This window comes from Heteronotia binoei, chromosome 2 (genome assembly GCF_032191835.1).
Source record: "Heteronotia binoei isolate CCM8104 ecotype False Entrance Well chromosome 2, APGP_CSIRO_Hbin_v1, whole genome shotgun sequence".
NCBI classification, from domain to species: Eukaryota; Metazoa; Chordata; class Lepidosauria; order Squamata; family Gekkonidae; genus Heteronotia; species Heteronotia binoei.
Window position 1 is genome coordinate 97,243,930 of NC_083224.1, and position 16,196 is coordinate 97,260,125.

General features: G+C 41.5%; 1 protein-coding gene across 5 annotated transcripts in view; it reads left to right on the forward strand.

The window, feature by feature from the left end:
* RNF220 (ring finger protein 220) overlaps positions 1-16,196 on the forward strand; it is a 537,115-nt gene that overhangs the window by 364,286 nt on the left and 156,633 nt on the right. Inside the window, exon 1 of one of the 5 annotated variants that reach the window (XM_060231700.1) lies at positions 9,512-9,633. The exons of the other annotated variants lie outside the window; for them this stretch is intronic. The gene's annotated coding sequence lies outside the window, so the exon portion shown is untranslated. Of the gene's footprint in view, positions 1-9,511; positions 9,634-16,196 lie in introns of those variants that run through there. 5 annotated transcript variants of the gene reach the window in all.

A 16,196-nucleotide genomic window follows, 5' to 3' on the forward strand; every position in this document is an offset into this window, starting at 1 on the left:
GGAAAAGAGGAAGAAAGAGACTTGATTTGGAGGACGGGGTAGAGGATTTGAACGAGGAGAGAGCTGAGGTGGAAATGGTGATGAGAGCAGAGTGATCGGTGAACAGTGAGAACAGAAATACAGATGAAAATGGCGCCAGTTGTTGGAAAGAACTGTAAGTAAAGAAAAGTTTTGGCTGGGAGTAGCAAGTAGGAGAGGGTTTGTGTAAGAAGGAACCATATGGGACTAAAGTTAGTGAGTGGAGAAGACTGAAGGTAGTTGGAAATTGTAAAATAGAAAGCACACAGGAAAGTTTAAAGGAGGAAGAGGTGGTTTTTAGTGATCTTTGTATTGCGGCTACCTCTTCCTTGAAGAGTGGTTGAACTTTGTGGCAGAAAGGCAAGGAACACACTGAGATACTCTGAGACATTGAAGAGGAAGATTTTTGAATAGGATATATAGAATATATAGAAAGAAGACAGAAGAAGGAAGAGGAAGAATAGAAGGAAGAAGAAAGAAGAAGGAAGAAAAAGGGGACTAAAAGTATATAGTTCTGATAATATTGGTATATAGAACACTGATAAAGATTTAAAGGAATTGGTTGTTTATTTATTGTTGGGAAAGATATTTTGATGCATGAACTATATTACACTATGCTATTTTGTATCTGATTGGGGAACAGGCATTTTATAAAGTAATGAATTGTATTTGATGTATATATTAATTAACGTTTTGATTGGAATTTAAGTTGGAATTAAGTGGAATAATTGATTATTAATTAGCTAATTAATTGATTAGTTTAGGAATACAAGGGATTAATTAATTCAGTTAGTAGAGGAGGATTGGTCTAGAATAAGGTAGTGAAGCAGTTAGGTCCCTTTTATAGTTATGTCATTGGTGATTAAATACAAGTACTTGGAAGAAGTGAGCAAATGTCAGAATTCTTAAGAAATAGAGACTAAAATTAAGAAATTTGGACAGGGTACCCCACCAGGGGGAAGTAAATCGGGGTCATTAGCAATAAATCAGGAGGCTTTAGAAAAATTGCAGAATATAATGATAGCTGGGTTTAAACAAAACCAAGAGGCCTTGGAAGAAATTAAGACCAAACTGATGGGAGAAATTAAGAAAACAAATAAGCAAGTTGCGGAATTCCAAAAGCGGTTGTTAGGTAATACACAGCAAGTACATGAATTGTCAGCAAAGGTAGGAAAGCTAGAGGATCAAGGGGAAGCAACATCAGCTAGTTTCTGAGAAAATAAAGCCAAGCTGTTGGAGTTAGAAGATAGAGTCGCAAGATTGGAAATGGATAAAGCGGCGTTCGTTTTAAGATTTCAAAACATTCCTGAGGAAAAGGGAGAGAAGATGAACGTACTACCTAGAGTTTTATTTCTGTTTCAGATGGTTCCAATTATTTTATCGAAAACCTTTTTTCAACCACTCAATAAAATGGTCATGTCATTCATTTGGTGGAATAAAAAAACGAGAATAAAATTAAAAGTTTTGTAAGACAGCAAATTAAGTGGAGGGCTTGCATTACCTGAATGGAGGCTATACTACAAAGCGCACTGTTTAGTATGGGCAAAAGATTGGTTTGTATTGGAAAATAAAAGATTGTTAATACTTGAAGGGGCAGGATTAATAAAAGGCTAGCATGATTATATTTGTTATAAGACCCCTCAGAGAAACAATATTTTTTTAAGACATGAAATAAGGAAGTCGCTATATAGTGCGTGGATAGAGGTTAAAAATTTGTTTTATACTTATACACCAGCTTGGTTATCTCTAGTAGAGGCTTCTGCGCATCCAAATTTATACGATTGGGCAACTAGTTATAATTATGGTCTACTGCTGGATAAGGAGAATAACTTGAAACTAGATGACAATGTTAAATTGGACTGGTGGATTAGATGTCAGGTAAAGTCAAGATATCAATCGGATAAAGAATTAAGTTTTTCCAAAACTCTAAACGAATTTGATGCATTAATTCAAGATAATCAGAAACTTATCTCAAAAAATTATAATTGGTTACTTCAAATTAAAATGCAAGATGAAACTGTGAAAGAGAGTTGGATAAAATGGTTAGCAGATTTTGGATTCACTATTGATCTGGCGGAAAGGGAAAAAGTCTGTAAACAAAACGTAAAGTTAACAAAACCCTCGGTTTTTAAGGAAAATGTATACAAAATGATGTACCGCTGGTATCTCACCCCAGAAAGGTTGGCTAAAATATATCCGAACTACTCAAATAAATGTTGGAAGTGTAGAAAAATTAAGGGGTCACTATATCACATATGGTGGCAATGCGAACATGCCATAAAATATTGGCCCCAGATTAATATCTGGAGCCAAAAAAATTTAAAAATAAGGTTCCAACATTCACTGGAACTGCACTTACTGAGTATTTGTAAAGAGAGTATTCCCAAAACGGAGAAAAAACTATTACTTCATATAATCACGGTCGCTAGAATTCTATATGCAAAATACTGGACTAAGCCTCAGAACACAAGGTCAAATTCTGCCATCCTCTCCGTTTATGATATTAAGTGAGACTGGCAACTCATTTGGGCCTTTGTTCCCCAAGGGTATAGAAAAGTTAATAGAGGTTGTAATTATAAATTTGTCAGTGATTTGTCAGGTATTTGGCTGGTGAATAGTGCCCAATCTAATTGAACAGATATGTGAACTGAGTGAGCCCAGGTACCCTGAAAAAAGCCATAAAGTGGATGTAAGCATGGGTGGGAGAGTACAGGTGACTGAAAACATAGAAAATGTCTTTAAATACTTTCCCCTGTAATTCTAGACTAATTCTTAAGTTACCATCAGTGGATAATTATCCTTCATTATTTCTGTGTTAACAACATCAATCTCCACACTTCTCTTTCCTGTGGCTTGCCTTAATTTGTGGGCCTGGCATTATTCTTCCCTTCTTACCTCCTTTTTTGGAAAGGATCAAGGGATTCTTTCTATAGGGTGTTGGGCTAGGACTGAAACAAGGAGCAGCAAGATATAACCATTTGATAACACATATTTACACACCCCTTTATTCATAATGAGTTTATATAAAAACACTGTGGATTGCTTCATGGTCTTGTGCACCGAAGCTGTCATGTACATTCGTGAGATCACCAGTCATCTTGAACTTGTACAAGCAGTATTTTGTCTGGGGCTTCCCCGCTGATAAATTAAAACTAAGCTCTTCAGGACATGCTGATCTGAAGATATAATGTGTGGGCAAGAGGTTGCCAAGAGTTTAGCATGGCTAAATCATTTGCTCGCAGTGGAGTTTGGCAGTTCAGCAGGAAATGTGCTGCTTCATTCCTGTAGCTAAACCCTTTCTTTTGGAAAGTGTGAAGATGACATACCCCCTGGGCCAGGACTAGTTCACCATTGGAGTGCTGAACTCTGATAAGGGCTTTCCTTAAGAGAAGTTTTAAACATAGTAAATGCAAGACTACCCTTTCCTTTGCAGCAGTGCACTCCCAATTTCATTTTTAGTCTTTTGAAGGCTGACCTTTCTGTGTTTCCAGTGCTGAAGTACACGTCTACCTGATTTTTAAATGGGGCAGATAGTAAAGTAGCTTGTAACAAAATTAACTTCCCATGTCCATTGTGACTTCACAATGTATGTGGTTTGAAGAATGTCATTAACACAAGGAAAGTCTAGCTACAGTGGCTACAGTTTTTCATATAATAATGGAGTTGGAAGGGACCTCCAAGGTCATCTAGTCCAACCCCCCCCCCTGCACAATGCAGGAAAATCACAAGTACCTCCCCCTGCCCTCCTTCTCATGATCTGCCTAATTCACAGAATCAGCATTGCTCTAGCCTCTGTTTTAAAACCTCCAGGGAAGGAGAGTTCACCACCTCCCAAGGAAGCCTGTTCCACTGAGGAATCATTCTGTCAGGAAGTTCTTCCTGATGTTTAGTCAAAAGATCTTCTGATTTAATTTCAACACATTGGTTCTGGTTTTATCTTCTGGGTCTTCAGAAGATGACTCTGCACCATCCTCTATATGATAGTCTTTCAAGTACTTGAAGATAGTGAACATATCACAGCTCAATCACCTCCTCTCCAGGCTAAACATACCCAGCTCCTTCAGCCTTTCCTCATAGGACTTGGTCTCCAGACCCCTCATCATCTCTGTTGCCCTCCTCTGGACATTTCCCAGCTTGTCTATATGCTTCTTAAATTGTGGTGCCCAAAACTGAACACAATACTCTAGGTGAGGTCTAACCAGAGCTGAGTGAAGTGATACCATCACTTCTCATGATCTGGACACTATACTTCTATTGATACAGTCCAAATTCACATTGGCCTTTTTAGCCACCACATCACACTGCTAAATGTTCAGTATACAGTCCACTAAGACCCCTAGATCTTTTTCACACAAACTACTGCCAAGACAAGTCTCCCCCATCCTATAACTATGCTTTGGATTTTCCTACCTAAATGCAGAACTTTACATTTATCCCTGCTAAAATTAATTTTATTTGTTTTAGTCCAGTTTTCCAGCCTGTCAAGATCATCCTGTATTCTGACTCTGTCTTCTGTAATATTTGCTATCCCTCCCAATTTAATGTCATCTGCAAATTTAATAAGCATTCTTTCTATTCCTTCATCTAAATCATTTATGAAGATGTTGAACAAAACAGATCCCAGGGCAGATCCCTGAAGCACTCCACTTATCACTCCTCTCCAAGAGGATGAAGAGCTATTAGTAAGCACACTTTGGGTGTGATCTGTCAACCAGTTTCAGATCCACCTAACAGTAAGAGGATCCAAACCACATTTTACCAATTTATCAACAAGAATATTATGTAGAACTTAATTAAAAGTCCTACTGAAATCAAGATAAACTATGACTACAGCAGTCCCCTGATCCAGAAACATAGTAACTTTCTCAGAAAAAGGAGATCAGGTTAGTCTGACATGACTTGTTCTTGAGAAACCTCTTAGTAATCACAGCCATCTTTTCTAAATGTTCAGGGACTGACTATATGGTTATCTGTTCTAAAACTTTTCCAGGTATAGATGTCAAGTTGACAGGTCGATAGTTATCCAGATCCTCCTTTTCCCCTTTTTGAAGATTCGCCCACCTCCAATCTTCCAGCACCTCACCTGTTCTCCAAGAATTCTCAAAAATAATGGACAGAGGCTGAAAAATTATGTCTATAAGTTCTTTTGGCACCCTTGGATACAGTTCATCTCGCCCTGAGGACTTCATTTCATTGAAAGAAACTAGGTGCTTATGTACTACCCCATGTTGATCCTAGGCTTCAACTCCTTTTCCTCATCATGTGTTCTGTATTTGCCGTGTTGGGTACCTTTTCCCTCACAAGAGAAGACCGAGGAAAAGTAGGAATTGAGCAATTCTGCCCTTTCTTCATCTGTTACAATTTCACTTTCCTGTTCCCGCAATGGGCCTATGATGCCCTTGCTCTTTTTCTTACTTTGAACGTAATAAAAGAACCCTTTTTTTGTTGTTTTTAGCATTTCTTGCTAGCCTAAGCTCATACTGAACTTTAGCTTTCCTAACCTTCTCTCTATAAGCACTGGTTATTTGTTTATATTCATCCTTGGTTATAAGGTCCTCCTTCCATTTCCTAAATGAGTCTTATTTCTCAGATCCTCAGAAAGTTGTTTATGGAGCCACCTTGGCTATAGCAGACCCCCACCATAATGTCAGAATTATATATTACTCCTTTTATTTTTACCAAAAGTCTCTTCACTGAACTTCCATGTTCAGATTCACATATTTCCTCACAAGTATACATATCATTCATATGAGCCACTCCCCATAAGACTTTAGCATTCTTCTTTCCAATTATCAGCATGCACATAGCTATGGGGGGCAGGCCACTGCATTCAACCCCCCCTTCCATCTGTATGGCCCCTCCATCTGCCCCCTTTGTTCACTGCCACTTACTGCCACACTGAACAAGTGCAGCATTGCTTGAGAAGGAGACAAGATTCACCATTTCTTCTGCAAGCTCTTTGAGGCATGTTTTGCCAAACACAGCTCCAGTCCCAGTCTGGAGTCCCTTTGGGGTCAGGTGGTCTTTCACCCTCCCCTCCTCTTTCCTCTCTGGCAGCAGTTGTCAAAACTAGCAGAGGAAGTAGTGCAGCAGTCCCAGTGTGACCCTGGCAGAGCCTCTTCTTCTCTGAAGCTGATGAAGTAGCCATCTAGGGGTCACCGCCAGGAGCTTGCAGGAAGATCCAGCAGCCAGCAGTGGGATTGGCAGCACCTGTTGGAGGAGGGAGCTTCAAACCTGCTTCTGGATCTTGCATGACTTCCCTCCCTTGATCCAGCGAAACCACAAAGCATACATGTAGGGAGGGGGTGTGTCGATAGAAAGTGACAAGAGTGGGCACATGCCCAGCCTTCCTTTGGGGAAGAAAAGGAGCATCTCAAATATGCAGCCTGCTTTCTGCTGCCTCAGCTTCCGCTGGACCAGGACAAAGGATCACCAGCATTGGAGAATGTGCCTGTAAGTCAAGAAGCTGCACTCTTCCCTTCCTCTGGCTCCTCCTCTCCTCTCCTTTCTTTCTTTTCTTTTCCTTCCCTTATGGGCCTCATCGGAACATGCCCAGGTTTTTATTTTAATTTTTAAATTGTGGCATAATTTGTGATGTCATTTTGGACCCCACAGCCCTTCATCTAACATTTTATTCCCCATCCCCGGCCAGAATTTTTCTGGCTATGGGTCTGGTTATTAGCATTGTACTAGGCATTGGATTTTTGTCTCCCCTATACAGTCTCGTTTAAAGCTCTCCTTGTTAGGTTTGCAAGGCTCTTACCAAACACATTTTTTCGTACCTTCATGAGATACAAATCCCTCAGAGTAGGGAATCTCAGTTACCAGCATCTACCTCTTCCTATACTGGGGAGCAGAAACTCGAGCCCTCTCATCCACAGGAGCCTGAGAAATTTCCTTCAAGCTTTGTGGAGGCTAGGAAAGTTACCCTTGTTCCAGTGGTCCAGAATCAATATCTATGGGGAAATCCTGAAACTGATTGCTTAGCCACAGAGGCTCAGAATGTCTCCTGATTATCCTGCTTCTTTGGGTTACCCTTTTCAATATGACCTTCTCCTATGTTGGGTCCTCCTCCATTTGCTGAAGTACTTTTTCCTCCTCCTCCTCCTTTTGCTTTCTCAAGAGCACTGTCCATGAAATCTTCATCTTCCCTTATAAACTAGAACATGGACAAGTGTGCCTCATGTTCCTGTATCTTCTCCTCCAGTAGGGCTACCAACTTACACTTGCTGCAAGTATAATTGCTGTTACCCTCAGGTAAGAATACGAACGTGCCACAGACTTTTGCATGTTGCTGCCCCTGCTCCTTCAACAGCCATTCTGCTGCAACACATTTCAAATTTAAAATCCAATCTAAATTAGTACTGTTTATTTTGTACCTCCCTGATAATTCCACTATCAAACTGCCTCCTAAGACTACTTGTGAATAGCTAATTACCTTCCTATAGGGCCCTCAGGCCATACCCCCAAGCTAAGAGCCTCTGGCAAGGAGGAGCCTTGCAATTTAAAGGCTCACAGCCCCCACCTCTGACTCAACAGCAAGCGCAACTGTAGAGGGTGAGGTCAGCTACCACCCCCAGGCAAACAGGCCCTCTTTTCTCAGCAACAAACCAGACAACACACATGCCGATTTCTCACTAGTGTTGCTCCACCCCATGGCTTCTGTTTTCCCCAGCACAAACAATCAGTTCCCCCACCAGTTGCTCCACAGGCACATTTTAACACGTGGCTCCCTCTAGTTCCCCTCATGATTTCTTAATCCTTAAAAGACACCATCACAAAACCATGGGGGAACTGGAGGTAGCCATGCTTCAAAATGTGCCCTTGGAGCAACTGGTGGGAAATTGATAGCTTGTGCCAGGGAAAACAGAAACCTGGGGGTGGAGCAACTCTAGTGAGAAATTGATCACAAAAGCAATCAGTAACACCTTTCCAGCAATCTCCAAGCACTCACATAGCAGCCCTTACATCAACCTCAGTTAAGAGCCAGTTTGGAGAAGTGGTTAAGTGAGTGGACTCTTATCTGGGAGAACCAGGTTTGATTCTCCACTCCTCCACTTGCACCTGCTGGAATGGCCTCGGGTTAGCCATAGCTCTCGCAAAGTTGTCCTTGAAAGGGCAGCTGCTGTGAGAGTCCTCTCAGCCCCACCCACCTCACAGGGTGTCTGTTGTGGGGGGAGAAGATATAGGAGATTGTAAGCCGCTCTGAGTCTCTGATTCAGAGAGAAGGACGGGGTATAAATCTGCAATTCTTCTTCTTAATGCTCCCCAGCAGTTTAGGAGAAGAGGAAAAATTGTTTGTGGCAAACAAGTCAGATGACTAAAGCATCACAAAGAGGAATCTACCACATTGAGAATAGATGTAGCTACTATGCGGGCCAGTCATTCACATAGACACTGAGGGAAAATGGATTTAAGGCAAGACTCTGAGGAATGAATTCACATATACACTTTTCAAGGTTGCTGGGACTGTAGTTGTGTGTCATTGGCAATTAAGGACACAGTTGAACAAGTCTTGTGGGAAAAGACATTTTTTTCTAGCACAAAATTCGTGTTCTTTTTGGACCGAAGTACTTATATGTATCCCCATTGATCTCAAGAAACAAAAAGATTGTGAGACAATGCCTTACTTAGCACAAATAATATTTGTAATGTTTGGAAGCAGGCTTTCACCCACAGGGCTCTTCACCAAGCTGAATGGGTGTTCAGGGAGAAAATAGATTATAGGGTTCTTGTGTAGCTCGCATTCATTTCAATGAGTCTTGCCCTTTATCAGTTTGCTCTTTGCCTTGTCTTAAATCACTTTTAGCTGCCTGAGCCTTCAGGATCGGCTGTGTTGCTAATGTGGTAAATACATAAAATGACTCAGCTTATTACCTGGATACCATCTCAAGAGCTTTGGCTCTTAAACACTACAAAATAACCTAATTAAGTAATACATAAATAGATTAAATAGTTACACACGTATACAGATCCAGAAACAAGCATGTATTTGTGCATACTTATGCACATGCAACATTTCCTAGAGAGTGGATCAATATGGAAACAGAAATTTGCCTTGGGTGGAATGAAAAACTCCAGGAATGAAAACCCTGCATACCAAGTCTCAGCAGGGGATGGTCTCTTTTTCCCATCTGTTTATACCTTTCTCTTTGTAATTTGCTTCTATCTAAAAGGGGAAAGTTACTTGTGCTAGCATAATGAACTGGATAAACAATTCCCCAAACAGATTAAAACTAACTAATTTGTAAAGGGCGGAGTGGTGGTGGCTGAAAATGTAGTAATTATATTTTATTAGCTAGGAAAACACCATTTTTCGCTTTCAAAGGATAATTCAGTGTAAATCAACTTAATTAGAAGTGTCAGACAAACCTGTGAAGATCATAGTTAGCAACTAATTTCCTATGTATGGGTTATAATTTAAAACACATGGATTGTGCGCCGTGTGGCAATATGCTGGCCATGAAATAATGTGGGGAGTGTTGGCCGAGATTATTACTATGTAAATGTGTGATCATTTCAGACCGCTGCTGACTTGCTTAGTGATTAAAGAGAATTCTGAGGTCTCCAAAGATTGTGCTCTTTGCAAGGGCCCGGAGCAGAAAACTTTAAAAGGTGCCAAAAAGTGTTTGAACTTTAAAGGTCGTGATTTCCCTTTTACCATTTTTAATTTGCCAGTGCTGTTTATGGGAAGGAAGGTTTCTCTTGGCTTATGGCCTCTCACTCCTCCAGCGGTCACACTAACGACTCTTAAATGATTTGCTATCAATGGACAGGGAAGGGAGTATTATTATCAATTCACACAACACAATTTCTTCTGTGTAAAGATTCCCATTTTGTCAAAAACATGTCTGATATCTGTTGGAATCAAGAAGTGGAGGCTTAGAAATTCATTGACTCAGGATAAGAATGGTACATTGTTGTGGGGTTTTGCATCTTTGTACTGCATTGATCAATACGGACCATTGTTAGAGAAGATAGGAGGTTGAATGGACCCTTAGTCAGGCCTAGCAAAACTGGTGTAATTATCTTAAGCCTGCTAATAAAATAAGTACATCTGGAACAGTCTGCATTAAGCACACGTTGTTAGTGACTGCTTGTATGCTATGGTGACTAGAGAGAGAGAGAGAGATGGATGTGTTAATCAAAGGATGGAATAGATAAATTTTACAAAGCATTTAAAAATGTTTATACAGGAGGGATAGTATGGTGTCCTCAGTGATAATTTTATAGTAGCTTTTGACAATTATCTGGCAGAAGTCCACCAGAAAAGATAACAGAACAGCTTTGCTCCCTGGGCTTCTTTGTGCAGCATCAGCTTTGGCTTGATTGGCTGGAAGAGGGGGTGGCTATGATCTACCAGGCCTCTGTGGCACTCACTGGATAGTATGTTAACCAGAGTCCCAGTTTTGAATGCATGTACCTGATTCTGGGGACTTGAGACAGAATATGGATTCTCTTTGTGTCCCCTCCCCCCCACCCCCCCCCCTCAATGTCCAACTGCCTGAGCTGACAGACGCAATCTTGGACATAATATTAAGGACCCCAAAGTTTGTCATCCTGGGGGACTTCAGTTTTCAGGTGAAGGCTGCATTGAGGAACAGCTCAGGACTTCATGGCCACATGACAGCCACAGGACTGTCACAGGACATTTTGGTGCCTATGCATACAGCAGCTGGTGATACATTTTATTTGATTTTCTTTGGGGATAAGACACACGGTGTGGTGAAGTGAGAATTTTGCATTCTGCCCTTGTTATGGACTGGCTTTTATTTGATGAGATTTAGATTCATGGGGTACGTTCACACTACACTAAATAATGTATTTTGCAACTGGATTTTTACTGTGCAAGGATAGAAAAAATCCACTTGTAAAACATATTATTTAGTGTAGTGTGAACGCACCCATGAACAGTTGGAACCTCTGCAACGGTAGGGGGATAATTAGGATAGTCTGTGCCTGGCGGCTGATGGCTCCAGAGGAGTTGCTGATATCTCTTGGAGATTTTCTTGTCAGCAAGTTTGATGCTTCTGTTGCAGCCCTGGTTGACCTGTAGAACACAAAGATGGCACAGGATGTTTAGTTTAGTTTAGTTTGTTTATATCTTGCCCTCCCCGCTGAATCAGGCTCAGGATGGCTCACAACATAATAGAATAACAATAAAAATAGTAGTTGCCCTCTCTCCTTCCGCAGAGGTTCAAAATGGCCCTTGGTTTACTGAGGAGCTTCAGATGATGAAACAGTTGTACAACTGGTTAGAGCACAGGTAGAGAAAAACATGAAGTGAATGCAACCAAACACAAGGGAGAGCATGTTATTGTGCCTATTCTGTGGCAGCAATGACAGCAAAACCAGTTCATTTTTCTGTGACCATTGCATCTGCACAGTGCAATCCAGTGGAGCTTTTCCAACTTGTGGAAGGGGTTTTATCTCAAGCCCCAGAGAATGCTGACCTGGAAAACATAACAATCCCACTGTGATTCCATTGCAATGAATTTTGCAATAAAACTGTTGTAATCCTCCACATCTTGGACACCCCAGTTGGACTGCTTCAGGCTCAGGAAGTTATTGGAGCACAGTCTGGTCTTAGTTATATGGATAACTTTCAGTTAGTGAGGCCTGATGTAGTAGACAAGGTGCTTTGAAGTGTACCTTTGCCTCTCATAGCTAATAGTATCATTTTGGGCTGGGTTGATTACTGGGTCCAGGAGGTAATAGATAGCACTCTGTGGGAGAATGCAGGAGAATATAGTTTTAGTCTCTTTGAAAGAAGCAGTTGTAAGACCCTGTGTGAAGAAGGCATCCCTGAACCCAAACAACTTCAATATCTACCACCCAGTGGCTAATATTTCATTCTTGGGCAAGGTGCTTGAACAAGAGGTGGTCTTGGATGAGACAGATTATTTCAATCTGGATTCAGGGCCTGGCTTTGAGATGGGGAGGGCCTTGGTTGCCCTGACTTTTTTGAGAGAGTGACAGAGAGAATGTATCCCTGTTGATTCTCTTGAACCTCTTAACTACTTTCAATACCACTAACTTCAGTATTATTCTGGAGAGGATGGCTGGGGTGGGAGTAGGGACTACTGTACTTCAGTGGTTCTTACTTGACCAACTGGTTCCAGAAGGTGGTGCTGGAGGACTGTTGCTTGGCTCCATGGCATTTATTTTATGGGGTCCTACAGGATTTCCATCTTATCCTTCCTGCTATGTAACAGCTACATGAAACCTCTAGGAGAGGTCATCTGGAGCAGGGTGTCACCAGTATGACACCTAGCTCTGTTTTTCTTTAACAGCTAAACCAGGTGGGTCTGTGGAAGTCATGAATAGATGCCTGGAAAAGGTAATGGGGTGGATGAGGGTCCATAAACCAAAGCTCAGTCCAAACAAGACTGAGGTGCTGTTGGTCAGTGGGGAAGCTACTCAGGGGCTGTGAAGCCAGTTTGTCCTGGAGGGGATTGCACCTCTCTGAAGGAGCAGGTTTGTAGCTTGGGGATGTTACTAGATCCTGGCCTACAGCTGGAGGTTTCTCTTTGGCATGTAGCACTTTTTATTAGTTCCAGCTGGTTCATCAGCTATGGGAAGGGGCTGTGGCTCAGTGGAAGAGCTTCTGCTTTGCATATAGAAGATCCCAGGTTCAGTCCCTGGCATCTCCAGTTAAAAGGATCAGGTAGTAGATGATGTGAAATACCTCTACCTGATAGTGGGCACCCTGGGCGGTAGTGATCATGTGATTTTGGAATTTACAGTCTTAGGGAAGGGAAAAGTTATACACAGTCAGACTTATATGTTGGACTTCAGAAAGGCAAACTTCAATAAACTTAGAACTATGCTGGGTAAAATCCCATGGTCAGAAATACTTAGGAGGAAGTGGGTTCAGGAGGGGTGGGAGTTTCTTAAAAGCAAAATACTGAAAGCACAATCACAGACGATTCCTATGAGAAGAAAAAATGGAAAAAGCCTAAAGAAGCCAAAGTGGCTCCATAAACAGCTCCCTAAAGACTTGAGAAATAGCAAAGACTCCTTTAGGAATTGGAAGGAGGGCCTTATAACCAAGGATGAATATAAACAAATCACCAGGGCTTGTAAAGAAAAAGTTAGGAAAGCTAAAGCTCAGTATGAGCTTAGGCTGGCCAAAAGATGCTAAAAACAACAAAAAAAGGGTTCTTTTCTGATGTTCAGAGTAAGAAAAAGAGCAAGGACATGGTAGGCCCATTGCAAGCGGAAGAAAGTGAAATTGTAACAGGTAATGAAGAGAGGGCAGAACTGCTCAATTCCTACTTTTCCTCAGTCTTCTTTTCTGAGGGAAATGGTGCTCAACATGGCAAAAACAAAACATATAAGGAGGGTATGAAGTTCCAACCTAGGGTCAGCATAGGAGTAGTACATAAACACCTAGTTTCTTTAAATGAAACTTAAGTCCTCGGGGCCAGATGAATTGCATCCAAGGGTTCTAAAAGAGCTTGTGGATGTAATTTCTGAGCCTCTGGCTATTATTTTTGAGAATTCTTAGAAAACAGGAGAGGTGGTGGAAGATTGGAGGCGGGCGAATGTTGTCCCCATCTTCAAGAAGGGGAAAAAAGATGATCCGGGTAACTACTGACCCGTCAGCTTGATGTCTATACCAGGAAAAGTTTTAGAACAAATCATCAAACAGTCGGTCCTGGAACATTTAGAAAGACTGGATGTGATTACTAAGAGCCAGCATGGGTTTCTCAAGAACAAGTCACGTCAGACTAACCTGATCTCTTTTTTTGAGAAAGTGACTACCTTGCTGGATTGGGGGAATGCTGCAGTCATCATTTATCTTGATTTCAGTAAGGCTTTTGATAAGGTTCCACATACTATCCTTGTTGACAAGTTGGTAAAATGTGGTTTGGATCCTGTTACCGTTAGGTGGATCTGTAACTGGTTGACAGATCACACCCAAAGAGTACTTATGAATGGTTCCTCATCCTCTTGGAGAGGAGTGACAAGTGGAGCGCCTCAAGGATCTGTCCTGGGACCTGTTTTGTTCAACATCATTATAAACAATTTGGATGAAGGAATAGAGGGAATGTTTGTTAAATTTGCAGATGATATGAAATTGTGAAATTGTTTTCTGTGGCCCCAGAAAATAGGGTCAGAACCAATGGGTTGAAATTAAATCAAAAGAGTTCCCGGCTCAGTGGAACAGGCTTCCTTGGGAGGTGGTGGGCTCTCCTTCCTTGGAGTTTTTTAAACAGAGGCTAGATGGCCATCTGACAGCAATGAAGATCCTGTGAATTTAGGGGGAGGGGTTTGTGAGTTTCCTGCATTGTGCAGGGGGTTGGACTAGATTACCCTAGAGGTCCCTTCCAACTCTATGATTCTATGACCCTGGAGACCTGCCGCCAGTCTGAGTAGAGAGCACTGACACTGCTGGACCAATGGTCTGATTCAGTATAATAGTCTGATTCATGTGTGCACATGTGTATGTTGTTTCTTGAAAAGCATCATCTGTCCACAGTGATCTGTGCTGTGATCATACCCAGGTTAGATTACTGTAGTGTGCTCTTCATAGAGCTGCTTTTAAAAATGGTACAGAAACTTCAACTGGTCAAAAATTTAGCTGCTAGACAACAGTCAGAGGGTGGTTACAGGGAATGTGTCACCCCTGTATTGAATGATTTGCACTGGTTATCCATCTATTTCTGGGAAAATGCAAAGTCCTGGTTCTTATCTTTAAGGCCCTAAATGGCTTGAGGCCAGGTATCTGAAGGACCATCTCCTCTTACACTATCCATCCCTTAAGTTAAGATCTGCCTCTCAAGCCTTGTTTGTGCTCCTGCCACCAGAGATTAGGCAGGTGGCAACTAGACAAAAACAGCATTATCTGTGGTGGCACCTTGCCTTTGGAATGCCCTTCCTTGTGGCTTGTCCAGTACCTACTTTATATTCTTTTAGGCATCAGGCTAGAACATCTTTTTACTCAGGCTTTTAATTAGGGGTACTATACACTTTTTAATGGTCTGCTTCTGTTTTATGGATAGTTCCTATGTTTTTTATATTTAATGGTTTGTTTTAATGGCTTTTTTACACTATGTTTTTAAATTGTAAACTTAAGAGGCAGCATAGAAATATTTTAATTAGATAGAAAGATTGATAAATCTGTGTGACCTAGAGGCTTCTTCCAATCTTGTAATACATATACACCTTGTTTCCCTCTTGGATAAATTTAGTCTTAATATGTGTTGAGGTCCTGCTGTTGATAAGTCATCCCCCAAAACTACAGCCCTTGAGCTACAATCATATTGACTCTAGTGGGAAGGGAGGAGGTGGAGAATAGTTCAGTTTTTCAGTTCCAGGGCACCATGAATGTGACAAAAACTCTGCTTTTATAGAAGGAGGCAGGGTGTCATAGAAGGTTTGCAGTTCCCAGGAGCGAACACCTTCCACACAACCCCATGTTTTGTTCAGCAGCACCAGCCATCTGCCAACAAAAGGCAGATTAAAGCCAGCCAAATTCAATTTCTGCTCAGTGCTGCCACAGCTCGACATCTGGGGCTAAAGTGTCCCCGACAAAGCGAACATGACAGCCACATTGCTTTTTTGTCACATCCAGTAGCATGTTGATCTTCTAAAAGTCTCATAAAAATTTATTGATGTCTCCCATATTGCTGTGATTGGGAAGAAAAGTGTATGTGTATGTGTGTGCACTTGTGCGTGTGTGTGTGCACGCGTATGTATTAATGCTTCGGGAATAGATCTGATTTGATATGTCTTGTTCTATTGTCAGCATCTGTTTAGCAAGGCTTTTTAATACTTTCTGGCTGCCGATCATTCATCCCTAGCTTGAGATGCTGACTTGCATACAAATTTTATTATTAAGTACAATTCCTTCTCTCCCCACCATCCTCCTTCTCCCCTAAATGCCCTCCCCACCACCTATCCACCCATCCATCCATCACATTCCCCCCCCCTCCCACAGGCTATAGAGAAGGACTTCCAGCTGCGGGAGCCCTGCAAGCACAAGGCATCAACATGACTAACATATTTCAAAGCCCCATTTTTGCCTGTTGCAGGTGCTTTGTATCAGCAAATCGAATCATAGGAAAATCATTTATTTCCTAATGTTGTTTGTGCCATGTTAGTGAGAGAATTTACATGAGCGAGATTACTTTAATAACCAAAAAAATTACAGCATGGGGTCTCCCCGCCCT